At 38.8% G+C, this 17,269-nt stretch overlaps 1 protein-coding gene and 1 long non-coding RNA gene across 11 annotated transcripts in view; both read left to right on the top strand.

Moving 5' to 3' along the window:
• NF1 (neurofibromin 1) overlaps window positions 1-17,269 on the top strand; it is a 306,641-nt gene that overhangs the window by 23,770 nt on the left and 265,602 nt on the right. The window lies entirely within an intron of this gene.
• The window catches only part of LOC116553463, a 21,964-nt gene continuing 19,848 nt past the window's right edge, over window positions 15,154-17,269 (top strand). Inside the window, exon 1 of the long non-coding RNA XR_004269758.1 lies at window positions 15,154-15,250. This is a non-coding gene — a long non-coding RNA (uncharacterized LOC116553463). The remainder of the gene's footprint in view (window positions 15,251-17,269) is intronic.

Below are 17,269 nucleotides of genomic sequence, written 5' to 3'. Positions count from 1 at the left end.
AGTGGGAAAAATAAACAGTTGAACTGAATATCCTGGGTATATTTGATCTAGTTGCCTCTGAGAAATGGCTTGTTCTAGTTCTTCAATTTCCCTTTTTGCTGCAGGGGTTAACTACTTGGGGGAATCCAGGGCAGCACTGCCTTTTAAGATAGAAAACAGATTTTGCAACTTATCTGTAGATATGCCCAACATGGGGCGAAGCCAGTTAATATTGCCCAGTAATTTTTGGTAATCATTTAAGCTATGTAAGTTGCTAGTATTTAATTTAACCTTTTGAGGTCTTACTGATCAGGAAGTTAGTATGTATCCAAGATATTTCCAAGGAGAGGATATTTGTACTTTTTCAGATGCTATGATTAAACCTCTTAACTGTGCATTCCTTATGACAGAGGCAATATAAACTTAAAAGTACGGGCTCCACTGGAGCTTCCAGTAATATATCATCCATAAAATGAATAAGCTTTCAATTAGGAAATTGTTTTCTACTGGGGAGCAAAGCCTGATTTACCTGATACTGACACATAGTAGGACTGTTCAGCATTCCTTGAGGAAGCACTTTCCAATGAAATCAGCAAGCTGGCTTTTCATTATTGATAGCTGGTATTGTAAATGCAAATTTTCTCTGTCCTGTTCTGCAAAGGGAATAGTATAAAAGCAGTCTTTTAAGTCAATAATGATTATAGGCCAATCTTGAGGGATTGTTGCAGGGGAGGGAGCCTCTGCTAAAGAGGCCCCATAGGCTGCAAATTAACATTAATAGCCCATAAGTCATGCAAAAGTCTCCATTTGTCAGACTTTTTGGGAATGATGAAAATGGGGGAATTCCAGGGGCTATTTGATGGTTCTATACGGCCAGCTTTTAATTGCTTCTCAACTAATTCATGGGCCTGCTGCAGTTTCTCTCCCTTTAAAGGTCACTGTTCTACCCAAATAGGATCTAGAAAGAGCCATGTCAGGGGTAGGGGAGGAATAACAGTGGCCATTATTAGAAAAGGGTTTGCTGTTCACATAATTCATCAAATTCTGCCCTCCAGAGGTGGTATTGACTGGTGTCTAAAGTTATTTTAGCTAGTACTGACCAGTCCTATGGGCTCATATGGAAGTTGTCTGCTATGCCCTCAATTAATCCTTTTGTAAATGGGCTAGTGGCTCCATTTTCTCTAATGCTTTTTCTTACTTTATATAAGCATACACCTGATTGCCTTGTTGATTTTGCATCACTGGGCGGGCCAAGAGCTCCCCTTCTAATGCCACTTGCCTAAGACTGGGCCCTATAGCTGTAGTGTATCCCTTGTCTGTTTTCCAATTTATTGGGAGAGGGGACTCAGAGAATTTCTGTCTCCTCTGTGGCACTTTTACTCAGTAACAGTGGGGCTGAGGGGGATGGATAAGGCTACGGTAAGGTAGGTGATGTTTCCTTCTCCCCTCTCTTTTTAGGGTCTTCTGTGTGTAGCGGGGCCAGAGCAGCCCTAACTAAGGCCCATAACATTAGAGATGTTACTGGGACCCTTTGCCCTTGTACATGATGCTGTTTAAGATTTCTCCCTACTTGTTCCCAGAGCTCTAAGTCTAGCATGCCTTCTGTTGGGAACCATGGATTATGGGAAACAACAGTTTGCATTAGGTCCCTTAATAGAGCCTGCAAAACCAAGACTCCAGTAGCTTTAAGCAGCTGTTTCAATACTTATATATACTGTTGCTGTTGAGCTGATAACTTGTCCCATGATGAAACCCTAGTCTGGACAATTCCCATGAAGAAATCACGAGTGGGCACCAATGACTTACTGACTGTGCAGTCAGTCTCTTCACCTTCGTTTTCAAGGGCCCCATTGCTATCTGCGATACGTTGCAGCGTTCCTCATGCAGGGACACCAGCTGCCAAGTCTAACTGACTAGTGACAGAACTATGCAGACACAAATGTTTTGCCTGTGTAAGCACGGCCAGGGGACTGCACGGCTCACACATACTGAAGAGGGAGTCTGGCTGTGAAGCCCCAATATGCTGGAGATGCTCTGCATTTATTTAGTACAGGTTAAATGACAAAGGTCTCGAGTAAACGCCATTAGTGGGTAATTAACATTTCTGCGTGTTTCCCCACCCCACCACCCCCGCCACAGTAGAGAGCAGTTCTGCTCATGGATAATCAAAATTTGGTCTTAGGATAACATGAGTAAACAAGCTATTTAGATAAAACTCCGTCACATTCCTTTGTATCTCCTCCTACCCTAATTGCCTCTAGGTAAGGACAGCCACCTTTGGCTCATTCTTTCCTGAAGCTTTACAAAACCTCTCAGCCTTCCATGAAGGTTTGCATCTTTTTAATAATTTTTTCCACCACCATGAGTGATCTACACTTTTAGGTTAAGGTAAAATTGCTATCCAGTAATTAAACTGCACATATTTAAAATGTTTAATTTGATGAGTTTTGATATACACATAAATTATTGATGCTAAAAACGACAATCAAGATGATGAATATATATCGCCAGCAAAAGTTTTCTCCAGCTTCCTTGTAATCCATTCCTACCTTCATCCCATCCCTAGGGATTCCTTGAGCTGTTTTTGTCTTAGTGGATATATTGTAAGTTGTTTATTCATTTACCTGTTGATGGATAACTGAAGACAACACAAATTTTCACCATTATGAATAAAGTTGTTTTGAAGATTCATATACATGACTTTCATTTCTCTTTAGTAAATACAAAGGAGTAGAAATGGGTGGATCATATAGTGGGTGTATATAATAATGTTATGTTGTAGGATATTATATCTTGTAATTTTTTTAAGAGGCTGCCAAGCCGTTCCTAAAGTGATTGTATCATCTTAGAGCAGTATATGGGAATTCCAGTTGTTCCACATCTTTGCCAACACTTATTTAGCATTTTATTTTAAATTATGGCCATTCTAGTAGGTATGAAGTGATATCTTATTGTAGTTTTGATTTGCCTTTCCCAAATAACTAATGATATGGAGCATCTTTTCATGTGCATATTTACCATCTGAGTATTTTCTTTGGTGATCTGTTCATCTCTCTTGCCCATTTCTTAAAAAATCTGGCTTTATTAGACTTTTGAGAGTTCATAATATATGCTGAATACAAGCTATTTATCAGATAAATGATTTGCAAATCTTTTCTCCTACTTTTTGCTTGTTTTTTGTTCGCCAGTTCTTTCAAAGCAGATATTCTTAATTTTCCTGAAGTCCAGTTTATCAATTAAAAAATAGATCATGTTATTGGTATATCTAAGATACCTTTGTCTAATATAAGGTCACAAATTTTTCTCCTGTGTTTTCTATAGAAATTTTATTTAGGATTTACACTAAGGTTTGTGGCTCATCTTTAGTTAATTTTTGTTCTTGTGCCGTAATTAATGAGGAGGCACCTTCCATACACAAGATATGCTCATTTAAGGATTGAGACCTGAACAACAAAAACCGGCTTATTTATGCAAATGTAACTTAATCCTAACCCTTTTTAAGCTTCTTATTGTGCCCTTTTACTTGATGGGACTTGGTCTGGCAGCATTCTTGGTGTTTAAGAGGTTCTATTTTCAGAAAAAAAATTTTTTCCTTTGTGATCGTGCTTGTTGTTATGCCAGTACCACCCTATATAATAAAATATAAAGTCAGGTAGTATAAGTCCTCTAGCTTTCTTTCTTAGAATTGTTTTTGACTCATCTAGATCTTTTGTATATCCTTGTATGGTTTAGGATTGGCGTGTCAATTTCTATTAAAATGTCTGTTTTGGCTGGGTGTCGTGGCTCACGCCTGTAATCTAAGCACTTTGGAGGCCAAGACGGGCGGATCACCTGAGGTTGGGAGTTCAAAAAGTCTGTTTTGATAGGGATTGTGCGATTGTGCTGAGTCCATAGATCAATTTTGGGAAGATTGCCATTTTAACAGGTATTGTTTTTTAGTTTCAATTTTTGATTTTTGCTAATATATATAAATATATGGATGTTTATTGATCTTGTTTGTTTTTATTTAGGCCATAGATTTTTTTTTTTTTTTGAGACACATTCTTGTTGCCAGGCTGTAGTTCAGTGGCATGATTTCAGCTCACTGCAACCTCTGCTTCCCATGTTCAAGTGATTCTCCTGCCTCAGCCTCCAGAGAAGCTGGGAGTACAGATGCAGGCCACCACGTCTGCTAATTTTTAAAATATTTTTAGTAGAGACAAGGTTTCACCATGTTGGCCATGATGGCCTCGATCTCTTGACCTGTGATCAGCCTGCCTTGGCCTCCCAAAGTCCTGGGATTACAGGTGTGAGCCACCACGCCTGGCCTTTCTTTTCCTTTTTGAAGACAGGGTCTCACTCTGTCCCCCAGGCTAGAGTACAGTGGTATGATCATAGCTCACTTCAGCCTTGAACTCCTGAGCTGAAGTGATTCTCCCAAGAAGTGAGGACTACGTACAGGTGCATGCCACAACACTCAGCTATTTTCTTATTTTGTAGAGACAGGGTCTTGCTGTGTTTCACAGGCTGGTCTTGAACACCTGGCTTCCAACTGTCCTTCCCCCTTGGCTTCCCAAAATGCATAATTCACTGAACCTGGCCAGGCTGTTAATTTTTTTGAGACAGGGTCTTGCTCTGTTGCACAGGCTGGAGTGCAGTAGTGTGATCATGGCTTACTGCAGCCTCGACCTCTTGGACTTGAGTGATCCTCCCACCTCAGCTTCCTGAGTAGCTGGGACTATGGGCACTCACCATGATGCCTGGCTAATTTTTGTTGAGACAGGGTTTCACCATGTTGTCTAGGCTTGTCTTGAACTCCTGAACTCAAGTGATCCACCAACCCTGGCCTCCCAAAGAGGCTGTAAACTTTCTTTAGGACAGTTTTGATTGCATTCACAGATGTCAGCTAAAAATATTTGACAGTCTAATTCTCTGCTTGACCTCCAGAACCTGGAATAAATATAAGGCATTTTCATATTATTAGACTGTACAGAAAAATTAAGTGGAGGTGATGCCAACAGGAACAAGAAACAAATAGAATCAAGTCTTTTGTGTCTCTTCCAGTATCTCTTCATTGTCTCTTTGGCAGAGCCTTAACAACCAATAAAGAAGTATGGTTTGCAGGGTAATCTCCCCAACAGAAAACAAAGTATAGAAGGATGGGGTTTGAAAATGAGAGACAGCAGCTTAGCAGTTAGCACAGTCCACCTCTTTGAACACTCGGCTTTTTTTTTTTTTTTTTTTTTTTGTGACAGAGTTTTACTCTCTTTTCCAGGCTGGAGGGCAGTGGTGCCAACTCGACTCACTGCAACCTCTACCTCCCAGGTTCAAGCGGTTCTCGTGTCTCAGCCTCCTGAGTAGCTGGGCCTACAGGCATGCACCACCACACCGGGCTAATTTTTTGTATTTTTAGTAGAGACAGGGATTCACCATATTGGCCAGGCTGGTCTCAAACTCCTTACCTTAGGTGATCCCCCTGCCTTGGCCTCCCAACGTGCTTGACCACTCAGCCTTTATACAAATATTTCATCTAATTTACAAGAAAAAACCTCTAAGCTCTTGCCTAAAAAGATGAAAATGTTCTTTGTAAAAATGGGAATACTGGCTGGATGTGGTAGCTCACGCCTGTAATCTAGCACTTTGGGAGGCTCAGGTGGGCAGATCATGAGGTTAGGAGTTCGAGACCAGCCTGACCGACATGGTGACACCCGTCTCTACTAAAAATACAAAAATTAGCCAGGCATGGTGGCGTGTGCCTTTAATCTCAGATACTTGGGAGGCTGAGGCAGGAGAATCTCTTGAACCCAGGAGGTGGAGGCTGCGGTTAGCCAAGATCATGCTACTGCATTACAGCCTGGGCAATGAGCGAGACTCCATCTTAAAAGAAAAAAAATGAGAATGTCCTTACTCTCCTCCCAAACTGAGGAGCAAAGTCTCATTATTATTGTATCAATTTCTGGATATTTATACTACCCATTACTTGGCTGTGTTAATTATGCCTCTAATTAATAGTCCCTTCTGAATATCCTGTTACATAGGGATTAAATTATAAAGTTAACCTTTAATAAAATTTGTATAACATAGAGAAGAGAAGGAATTGATTTATAAACTCGCCTGACTCCCTGTAATAAGTAAGGAAGAAAATATAGTTGCTGTAGACCTTGCTTCTGTAACTGGTGGAGAGATTATAGTTCGTATTTATAACTACTTCTGTACGTTCCATGTTTCCTTTGTTCTCATTCAGCACCTCAGCTGGTGGGGTAACCCAAATCTTCGTTAATAAGGAATATGGCTTTGGAATCCAAGGTGGGCCAATCACGATGTCGGGAGATCGAGGCCATCCTGACTAACACGGTGAAACCCTGTCTCTACTAAAAATACAAAAAATTAGTGGGGCATGGTGGCACAAGCCTGTAGTCTCAGCTACTTGGGAGACTGAGGCAGGAGAAATGCTTGAACCCAGAAGGTGGAGTTTGTAGTGAGCCGAAGTCGTGCCACTGCACTGCAGCCTGGGCAACAGATCAAGACTTCGTCTTTAAAAAAAAAAAAAAAAAAGAGAGACTATGGGTTGGACATAGTGGCTCATGCCCGTAATCCCAACACTGTGGAGGCGGAAGTGGGTGGGTCACGAGGTCAGGAGTTCGAGACCAGCCTTGCCAACATAGTGAAACCCTATCTCTGTAAAATTACAAATATTAGCTAGGTGTGGTGGTGGGTGCCTGTAGCCCCAGCTACTTGGGAAGCTGAGGCACAAGAATCACTTGAACCTGGGAGGCGGAGGTTGCACTGAGTGGGATCACACCACTGTACTCCAGCCTCAGCGACAGAGTGAAACTCCAGCTCAAAAAAATAAAAAAATAAAAAAAGAATACAAATCCTCAGTGGTCCTGCGTCATGTGTTTGCGTGCCTGTGGCTGTAGTTTTACATTAACTTTTGCTCTTATATATGTAGGCTTAGAAAAATATTTCAGGGAATCCTCGAGGTTCCAGACATAGTCCTCTTTGACCCTGTTATGTAGCAACAGTCTACTATCTCCTTAGTAATAGGGCTGAATTACCTGAATTACATCAGCTAATAGAATAACTTCCTCCTTTGACTGTTGATATAGTGTGGTGGTTCTTAACTTAGGACAATTTTGCCTCCCAGATCTGGAGACATTTTTAATTGTTACAACTTTGGCTGGGTGGGGGAATGCTAGTGGCATCTAGTGGGTTAGAGTTCAGGATTGCTGTAAAGCATCCTGAAATGCTCAGGACAGTCCCCCGAGTAGAGACTGATCCAGTCCAAACTGTCAGTAGTGCCAAGATTGAGAAATTCTGATTTAGTGGTATGGAGGACATGGTAGTTGTTACTTCTAATTCAGTGGAACCTGGCGGAATCATTCCCTCTGGGAACCAAGGCCTCCAAACCAGCATATAACAAAGTCATAGGTACTTGAAACCAAACTTCTGCTAATGGAGTTTTTAGGAATAATAGAGGAACTGCTACTTCTACTTCTACCCCTTGATTCTGAGGCCTATGTATTCTAGCTATGGGGAAAACAACATTTTATATTGCTCACTGATTCAAAGCAGTTAATGCATGTTTTAAGATAGAACCCTCGTTCTTGAGGATTTGATCTCCCAGCTAGCACTGTAACTGAGTGAATCTTCAGCAGGCCATTGTGTTAGATCAGCTGCTTCTAGGTGATGGAGTATGTGGTAAGACCAGTGATTTCCACATTTTATAACCCATTCCTGCAGTTCTTTTTCTGTGAAATGAGTTCCTTGAGCAGTATACCTTGATGATGAACAAGGGTTGCCCATGACCTTGATGGTGATGCTGGCAGAAGCACTGCAGGCAGGGAAGGCACATTCATATCCAGAATATGTTGGTTCCAGTGAGGACAAATTCCCGTCCCCTCCATGTATATATAGTTTTTGTTTTGTTTTCTTTTTTTAAGGTATGCTACTATCTACTATCATTAATACTTTGTGAACATTTTATTTTCACATTAAAAAAGATCAAAATAGGTAATAATTATCTGACCAAGAAGTGTTTTAAGTAAATTGTAGACTTTTGACAGCTATATCATCTATCTAAAAACCTTGGAGTAGTTGTAAAGTAGTGACTTTTGAACTGTAGACTTTACTCATGCAGGTACTTAACTAATTTTGTTGAAATCTACCAGATAGAAATCCATTGTTATGGGTTATATGGTTGAAAACTTTTTAGGCTGTCATTTGTTTCAAGATACATTGACTTGGTATACTTTTAACGCTTCTCATAGTTTACCAAATTTAGGTAAAACTAATTTCATTGCAAGTTTTAGGGAAAATGCCTAAATATTAATAGAGATAGGATGAATTAAATTACCCTTTAAAAATTGCCAGGATTAGCAATTTATTTTTTTATTTTTATTTTTATTTTTTGAGAAGGAGTTTCACTCATGTTACCCAGGCTGGAGTGCAATGGCGCGATCTCGGCTCACAGCAACCTCCGCCTCCTGGGTTCAGGCAATTCTCCTGCCTCAGCCTCCTGAGTAGCTGGGATTACAGGCACGCACCACCATGCCCAGCTAATTTTTTGTATTTTTAGTAGAGATGGGGTTTCACCATGTTGACCAGAATGGTCTCGATCTCTTGACCTTGTGATCCACCCGCCTCGGCCTCCCAAAGTGCTGGGATTACAGGCTTGAGCCACCGCGCCCGGCCAGGGTTAGCAATTTTTATGTGTGGAGTCGTGTATATGTTTCAGAGGAATAATGTAAATGTTCAGATAAAAGCATACCTAATCTAACTAGGACCTATCTAACCTACCTGCTTAAAGATAGAGGAAATCTTGAGAAACTTGAAATTGAAGAACTTAAAATTGTAAGTCTTCCCTTTCAAGGCCCTATCAAAACATCATGACCACAGAACTCGTTACTTAATATAGTTAGAAAATTTTATTTTTAGAACTCCAAATTCATTTTATGATTTTTTGATATGGAGTCTTACGCCAAGACTGGAGTGCAGTGGTGCTGTTTCGGCTCACTGCAACCGCCACTTCCTGGGTTCAAGCAGTTCTCTTGCCTCAGCCTTCCGAGTAGCTGGGACTACAGGCGTGCCACCATACCTGGCAAATCTTTTGTATTTTTAGTAGAGACAGGGTTTCACAGTGTTGGCCAGGCTGATCTTGAACTCCTGACCTTAAGTGATCACCAGCCTTGGCCTCCCAAAATGCTGGGATTATAGGTGTGAGCTACCACGCCTGGCCTCCAAAACCATTTTTATTCATTATATTCTTTATTAAGTATATGTTTGATAAAGATAAGCATTTTTCCTTTTTTTCACTGTTACAGTCTTTGTATTTAGAATAGTGATTTGCACATAGAAGAGACTCAATAAATATTTGTTGAATGAATGAATATGTGAAATAAAATCTTCCATGCTCTTGCAGAGAAGTATTTGTCATATAACTGGTCTTACCATATGGCTGAATGTCTCTTGTTTACCATTCTTATTCCATTCTAACCAAATCATGATATGTATTTTTAGGTATTCTTTGGCATTTCTTTTTGAATTCCTGGAAAAATGCTAAAATATAGTTTAAACCTCAATGTTTGTGAATTAGGGGTTAGGTGCAGCCTGACTTAAGTGATAAGGGTTGAATTATAGAGAAATTGAATTACGCTTTCAATTATGGTATGCATATGAAACTAATACATGGTTTTTTTTTTTAACTAGATTAAATGAGGTAACTGCATTCTTTTAATTCAGTGTTTTATTAAATTCTGCTATATGTTGTGTTATAAGCATAAAGGTTTCTGAAAGAATTTTTGGGCCTAGAAATTGTGGGAATTGTTACTTTCTTTAACTTTTGATTTGAAACAATCACAAATTACACCGGATTCTTAACAACGTCATAGGATCTTTATGGATCTCAACTGCAGTCCAGATGCTGAATTTTTTTGGGGAGAAGAATTTACTTTGACTTTTTCATCCTACAAAAATTATTCTGGTTCTGAAGGATACAAGTGTTTTAATGGTGTCCCATTAATATCCCCAGACCTAGCACAGTTTTTGCTTGGTCATAATAGGCAATTAACTGTTGAATGAATGAAAGAATTTTAACTTTATTCTGTGAGTTACAGGGAGCCATTGAAGGGTTTTAAGCAAGTGAGTGGGATGCTCACATGTTTTAAAGAGTAATTCCTGGTAGTGATATAGAGAAAGGATTTGAGGGGACAGTAAAGGCAAGAAGAATAATTAAGAAATTGTTATAATAGGGATGATGCCCTAAGCCAGGGTACTGATGATCGGAAATCATTGGTGACCTGGACTTGAGATCTGTTTAGGAGATGAAATTGGAAGGCTTCAGATGGACAATAGGGATAAGGAGGAAAGGAAGAGATTGAAGTAAGAGTTAAGGAGAGGGAGGAGTTTTGAATTGTTTTGAATAAAGGGGAAAATTGTTTTCAGTTATTCATAAAAGACTTAAAAATGGGCTTTAATCCCAAAAGTTGTTTTGAAGTTATTTCCTGCTTTATCTTTGGAGATGCTTCCTCCCACCTCTACATCAAAGCAAATCCCCCAACTGCTTTAGAAGCAGTCTTGCATTGAAATAGATATCACATTGTTTTATTTTGCTTGAATGGATACTATTTGTGTAAACATCTAATTGCATCTGCTTTGTCTTCCTTAATTGTTGTCTACTTAAGGACCAAAAGAGCATTTCTACCTTTATAATTTCATTTGCATATTGGTTTCCAGATAAATTGAAGATTAATTATATAAAGTATATGGTTTGTAGTATCAATTGAAGGTGAATGTTTTGTTTTCCTGGTTGAATATAATGGAATCATTTTGGTATGGAGAAGAAATGGTTAAAAATAGACTAGTGGGTCTGGGCGCAGTGGCTCATGCCTGTAATCCCAGCACTTTGGGAGGCCGAGGTGGGCAAATCATGAGGTCAGGAGATCCAAGACCATCCTGGCCAACATCATGAAACCCTGTCTCTATTAAAAATACAAAAAAAATTAGTTGGGCATGGTGGCATACGCCCGAAATACCAGCTACTTAGTAGGCTGAGGCAGAATTGCTTGAACCCAGGAGGCGGAGATCGAAGTGACCCAAGATCGTACCACTGCACTACAGCCTGGGCAGCAGTGTGAGACTCCGTCTCAAAAAAAAAAAAAAAAAAAATTAGACTAGTGGGTCATCTCAATGTGAAGTCAAGAGGACTTCCAGGCTTAAGCCTGGTAGCTAAATTTCTATTGGCTCTGTTCTCTTCATGATGAGTCCAAGTTTATTTTGATCTTCATCTTTCTTTTTTTTTATGAATGAAATTCTCCTTCATTCAGTCTGATAAGTAACCTGCTATTAGTACATGACTAAATAGCTCAAGCTTCTGGTTTGGATTAAGTTATAAACTTAACACAGTGGCAGGTGCTTGCGCATTATAAATGCCACGTCAAAACTAGCAAATAGAATCTTTGCCAATCAAAAACTGTTTTTTCAATCCCATGTAGGAGATAAAGCCTACATGGGAATCTTCACTGATTGTGCTGACTTTTCTTCTATAATTTTTAGTTTATTACATGTATAGCTTGTGAATTGTGGTAGGATATTTTGTTAATATGTTCTTAAAAATTCAAATCCCAGCCGAGCGTGGTGGCTCACGCCTCTAATCCCAGCACTTTGGGAGGCCAAGGTGGGTGGATCACGAGGTCAGGAGATCGAGACCATCTTCGCCAACATGGTGAAACCCCATCCCTACTAAAAATACAAAAATTAGCTGCGTGTGGTGGCGCATGCCTAGCGGTCCCAGCTACTGAGGAGGCTAAGGCAGGAGAATCGCTTGAACTGGGAGCAGAGGTTGTAGTGAGCCGAGATTGCACCACTACACTCCAGCCAGGGCAACAGAGCATGACTCTGTCTTTAAAAAAAAAAAAAAAAACCAAAAAAACCTCAAATCCTAGGGGTAAACATCAAATATTTAATTGTGCCTATTTGACTTTATAGGAGAGTTAACAATCACGTGTGTGTGTGTGTGTGTGTGTGTGTGTGTGAGAGAGATATATATATATGTGGTTAAATTTGTATAATCTTCATTCTCAAGCCTTTCAGAATCCTTATTTTTCATTTTTAACATCAGCTGCATTATTTCTTCATATAACTAGGAAAAGGGATTCAGAAATTTGGTTGATGGCTTTTTATTTTGTAGAGACAGTCTCTCTCTGTTACTCAGGCTAGGCTCAAACTCGTGGCCTAAAGTGATCCTTCCACCTAGGCCTTCCTAGTGTTGGGATTACAGGCATGAGCCACCTCATTGGCCAGATGGCATTTTAAAGAATAGTATTAGGAAAATAATAAATTTTTGCAAGTGAAGAGAGTTTAAATGTTAGCTAAAATGATGACCTAGAGGCAGCTTGTTTTGGTAAATGTCTTAGTCAGTTTAGGCTGTTGTAACAAAATACCATATACTTGGTAGCTTATAAACAACAGAAACTTAGTTCTCATAATTCTGAAGGCTGGGAAGTCCAAGAATAACTTTCCTTTAAGCAAGGTTGAATGTACCAGCTTGGAAGATAGTAGCTTCCTATTACATTGTTCACTGCATTTGTTCTAGACAGTATTTTTTCTCTTTTCTATTATTTTTCTCTCTTTGTGTGTTTATATGTTAGGGAGAGACAGAATATTTTTATGTTTTTCTTTTGGGGGAATATTTTTATTTTTTAATTATAAATACTTCTAATTTGCAGGTGACTGCAGATAAAGTTGAAGCTCTCTTTAAACCCCTTTCTGATCCCATTCTCTCCTCTATTAACTACTGTTCTGAAGTTGATTTGAACTCTGTCCATTTTTATCCTTTTATTATATATGCTTGTGTTCATAAAACAATAATTATAGTTAACATTTTACATAAAAAGTGTACTTGTAAATATTCTGTAATTTGCTTTTTTAATTTTATTTTTTATTGTTTTTACTTTTGTAGAGCCAGGGCCTTGCCTTGTTACACAGGCTGGTCTCAAAATCCTGGCCTCAAGTAATCTTCCTACGATGGCCTCCCAAAGGCTGGGTATTATAGGTGTGAGCCACCACTCCTGGCTTTGCAGCTTGCTTTTTAAATCTGTTCTGAGACTTGATCCCTATTTATACATGTGCATTGAGTTAATTCATTTTAACTGCACATATAATATTCTATTATCAGTATGTCCATTTATCCATTTCTGGTATAGAAGAACACTTAATTTGTTTTCAGGGTTTATTTATTTTTTTGCTTGTGTTTTTGTTTTATTATTATAAACAATGCTTCAAGAAGCATGCATTTGTATTCTTGAGTTTTTATTTGACTTAAAACGTATTGTGAAACTTTTAAGAATATATGAATCATGTTTGTACAGTTTATAGTTAAAAAAAGAAAACATACTGTGAACTCTTTTTTTTTTTCCCATTTATTTATTTTATTGCATTTTAGGTTTTGGGGTACATGTGAAGAACATGCAAAATTGTTGCATAGGAACACACGTGGCAGTGTGATTTGCTGCCTTCCTCCCCATCACCTACATCTGGCATTTCTCCCCTTGCTATCTCTCCCCTGCTTCCCACCCCGCACCGTCCCTCCCCTATATACTGTGAACTCTTAATCCACAGAGTAAGAAATAGAACATTCCCAATGCTGTGGAAACGCCTCTATGGCCCAAATCACACTTCTTTTCTTACTATTCCCCCACCACTATCTTGAATTGTATTTAAAAATTCCCTTGCTTTTGTTTATGTGTCCATGAACAATGTATTGCTTTGTTTACTTATTTTGATCTTCATGTAATGGATTAATAATGTAAGTATCTGATTTCTTTTGTAAGCATCATTTTTATTTTAAGTGTCATCTATGGCATTGTATGCAGTTCATTCAATTTTACTGCTATACAGTATTTCATTATTTGTATATATCACTATTTATCTGGGCTATTGATGCACATTTGGATTGTTTTTAGTTTTTTGCTATTACTAACAATGCTGTTTATGAACATTCTTATTCATGTCTTTCGTGCACATGCACGTATTTAGAGTATATATCTGGGAGCAGAATTTTTCATTTTATGGGCTATGGGCTTGTTTAGCTTTACTAAGTAATGTCAAATTATTTTTAATTTTAAAAAACTTTTAATTAATTTTTTTTTGAGATGGAGTTTTGTTCTTGTCCCCCAGGTAGGAGTGCAGTAGTGCCATCTAGGCTCACTACCACCTTTGCCTCCTGGGTTCAAGTGATTCTGCTTCAGCCTCCCGAGTAGCAGGGATTACAGGCATACTCACCATGCCCAGCTAATTTTTGTATTTTTAGTAGAGATGGGGTTTCACCCAGGCTGGTCTTGAACTGCTGACCTCAAGTAATCTGCCCACCTCGGCCTCCTCAAGTTCTAGGATTACAGGTGTGAGCCACTGCACCCGTCCACCAAATTATTTTTTTAAAGTGATTGAATCAGTTGACACTCCCAACAGTAATGTATAAGTATTCCTGTTGCTCTGTGTTCTTGCCAATGCCTGGAATTTTCTGTTTAAAAAATTTTATAGGGCCAGGCATGGTGGCTCACACCTGTTTGAGACTAGCCTGGTCACTGTGGTGAAACCCGGTCCCTACTAAAAAATACAAAAAAATTAGTTGGATGTGGTGGCATGCACCTATAGCCCTAGCTACTCGGGAGGCTGAGGCAGAGGAATTGCTTGAACCCGGGAGGTGGAGGTTGCTTTGAGCTGACATTGCACAACTGCACTTTAGCCTGGGCAACAAGAGCGAGACTCCCATCTCAAAAAACAAAAAATATGTATTTGGTGGGTAAGAAATGTTGTTTCATTGTAATTTGAATCTGTATTTCCTTGACTACCAATGAGGTTTAGTTTCTTTTCAGATATTCATAGACCATTTGTGTTTCTTATTCTGTAAAATGTATTTGTGTTTCTTATTCTATGAATTGTCTATATTTACTTTTTGCAATTTTTCTTTTTGGATTAATTTTCCTGATTGAGTCATAGCAATTTTTATGTGGTTTTAGATTTAATTCTCTTTTTTTGTTGAGACAGGGTCTGGCTCTGTCACCCAGGCTAGAGTGCAGTGGTGTGATCTTGGCTCACTGCAACCTTGGCTGGGCTGAAGCTGTCCTCCCACCTCAGCCTTCTGAGTAGCTGGGACTACAGGTATGCCACTGTACCTGGCTAATTTTTGTAATTTTTGTGGAGATAGGGTTTTGCCATGTTCCCCAGGTTGGTCTTGAATTCGTGAGCTCAAGTGATCCACACACCTCGTCCTCCCAAGGTGTTAGGATTATAAGTTTGAGCCACAGTGCCGGGCCTAGATCTAATTCTTGATATTTATATGTGTTGCAAATATCTCTTCCAATGTATGATTGGATTAAAAAAACTTTAATTTTTAATGATTGAAGTTCTTGATTTTACTGCATTTATTAGTCTTTCGTGATTTATGTTTTAAAATTTTGTGTCATATCTTAATTATGATTAAAAGATAATCTCTATTTTCTAAAAGTTGTTTGCTTTTTACTCTTACATTTAAGTCGCTAATCCACATGGAAAGACTTTTGTGTTAGGATCCACTTTTTTTTTTCCCCGTATGATAACAGATAACCGATTGTTCCAGCCTATTTGAGTAGTCCATTTTTGAGTCTCCTGTGATCTCAGTGGTTGCTTGGGTGAATATTAAGTATCTATATATGCACAGACTAAGTTTCTGGGCTCTTAATTCTGCTGTCTCCTCTGGTGCCAGTAATCCACTTGATTATTTGTCCTGATTATGATCGCCATATAAGAATTCTTAGTATAAAGTATGTCAAGTACCCTGACCTTTTTTTTCCAGGAAAACTCATAATCATGCCTTTCCATGTTGGTTTTAGAGTCAGTTCGTTGATTTCCACAATAAATGATACTAGGATTTTGAGTGGTATTGCATTGAATCTTTGGATGAAGTTGGGAAGAATCGATTGACATTGTTATGATATTGAGGCTTCCTATTTAAGAACATAATATGGCTTTGTATTTATTTTATGTTTTAAAAAATCATTCCAGTTAAGTTTTATTATTTTCTCCTTATATAAAGAACTTGTACATCAAATGTCAGCGTTTTTCCTAGAATATTTTTATTATTTATACATGATGTTTTTTAAAAACCGTATTTTCTGATTATATATAGAAATGAAACTAACTTATATTTTGGTTCTATACTTTTTTTTTTTTAAAGAGAAGGGGTTTCGCTGTGTTGCCCAGGCTGGTCTTAAACTCCTGGCCTCAAGTGATTCTCTGGTCTCTGCCTATCAAAGTGCTAGGATTACAGGTGTGAGCCGCCACGTCTGGGTTAGTTTTTGTGCTTTTATTGACTTATATCTAGAGTCTTTGGGGTTATCTATGTAGACAGTGGATAATCTACAAATAATTGTAGCTTTATCTTTAATCTTTTTTTTTTTTTCCTCTTTGCATCTGTTGAGGGTTTTTAATGTTGAATAGGGGAGAAGGCATTGGGAGGCTGTCTTGTTTTTTTAATTTTTAATTTTATATTTGGTACATTGACCTCTTCTGTACCTTGCACTTCTTTTTTTTGTTTTGTTTTGTTTTTGGAATGCAGTAGCACAATCACAGCTCACTGCAGCCTCGATCTCCTGGGCTCAAGCCATCATCCCATCTCAGCCTCCCGAGTAGCTGGGACTACAGGTGTGTGCCACCATGCCTGGCTAATTTTTGTATTATTATTATTTTTTAGAGATAGGGTTTCTTTCTCTTGCCCAGGCTGGTCTTGAATTTCTGAGCTCAAGTAATCCACCTGCCTTAACCTCCCAAAGTGTTAGGAATATAGGCGTGAGCCCCTGCACTCAGCCCCAGGGTTATTGTTTCTTTATTCACCTTGCCATTCAGTGCCTTTAAACTGGGACATTTAGCCAGTTTACATTCAAGGTTAGTATTGCTATGTGTGGATCTGATCCTGTCATTGTGTTAGCTGGTTCAATTAGGCTGACTTGTTTGTGTGGTTGCTTTGTAGTGTCACTGGTCTGTGTACTTAAGTGTGTTTTTTTTTAGTGGCTGTTAATGATCTTTCCTTTTCATATTTAGGAAATATGGTGCTGCTTTCAGGAGCTCTTGTAAGGCAGGTCTGGTAGTAACAAATTCCCTTAGCATTTGCTTATCTGAAAAGGATCTTATTTATCCTTTGCTTATGAAGCTTAGTTTGGCCGCATATGAAATTCTGGGTTGTAATTTCTTATCTTTTTTTTTTTTTGAGACGGAGTTTCGCTCTTGTTACCCAGGCTGGAGTGCAATGGCGCGATCTCGGCTCACCGCAACCTCC

This window comes from Sapajus apella, unplaced genomic scaffold, assembly GCF_009761245.1.
Source record: "Sapajus apella isolate SASKATOON/1434 unplaced genomic scaffold, GSC_monkey_1.0 scaffold12, whole genome shotgun sequence".
Classification (NCBI taxonomy): domain Eukaryota; kingdom Metazoa; phylum Chordata; class Mammalia; order Primates; family Cebidae; genus Sapajus; species Sapajus apella.
This window is presented reverse-complemented; position numbering and strand designations above follow the sequence as displayed.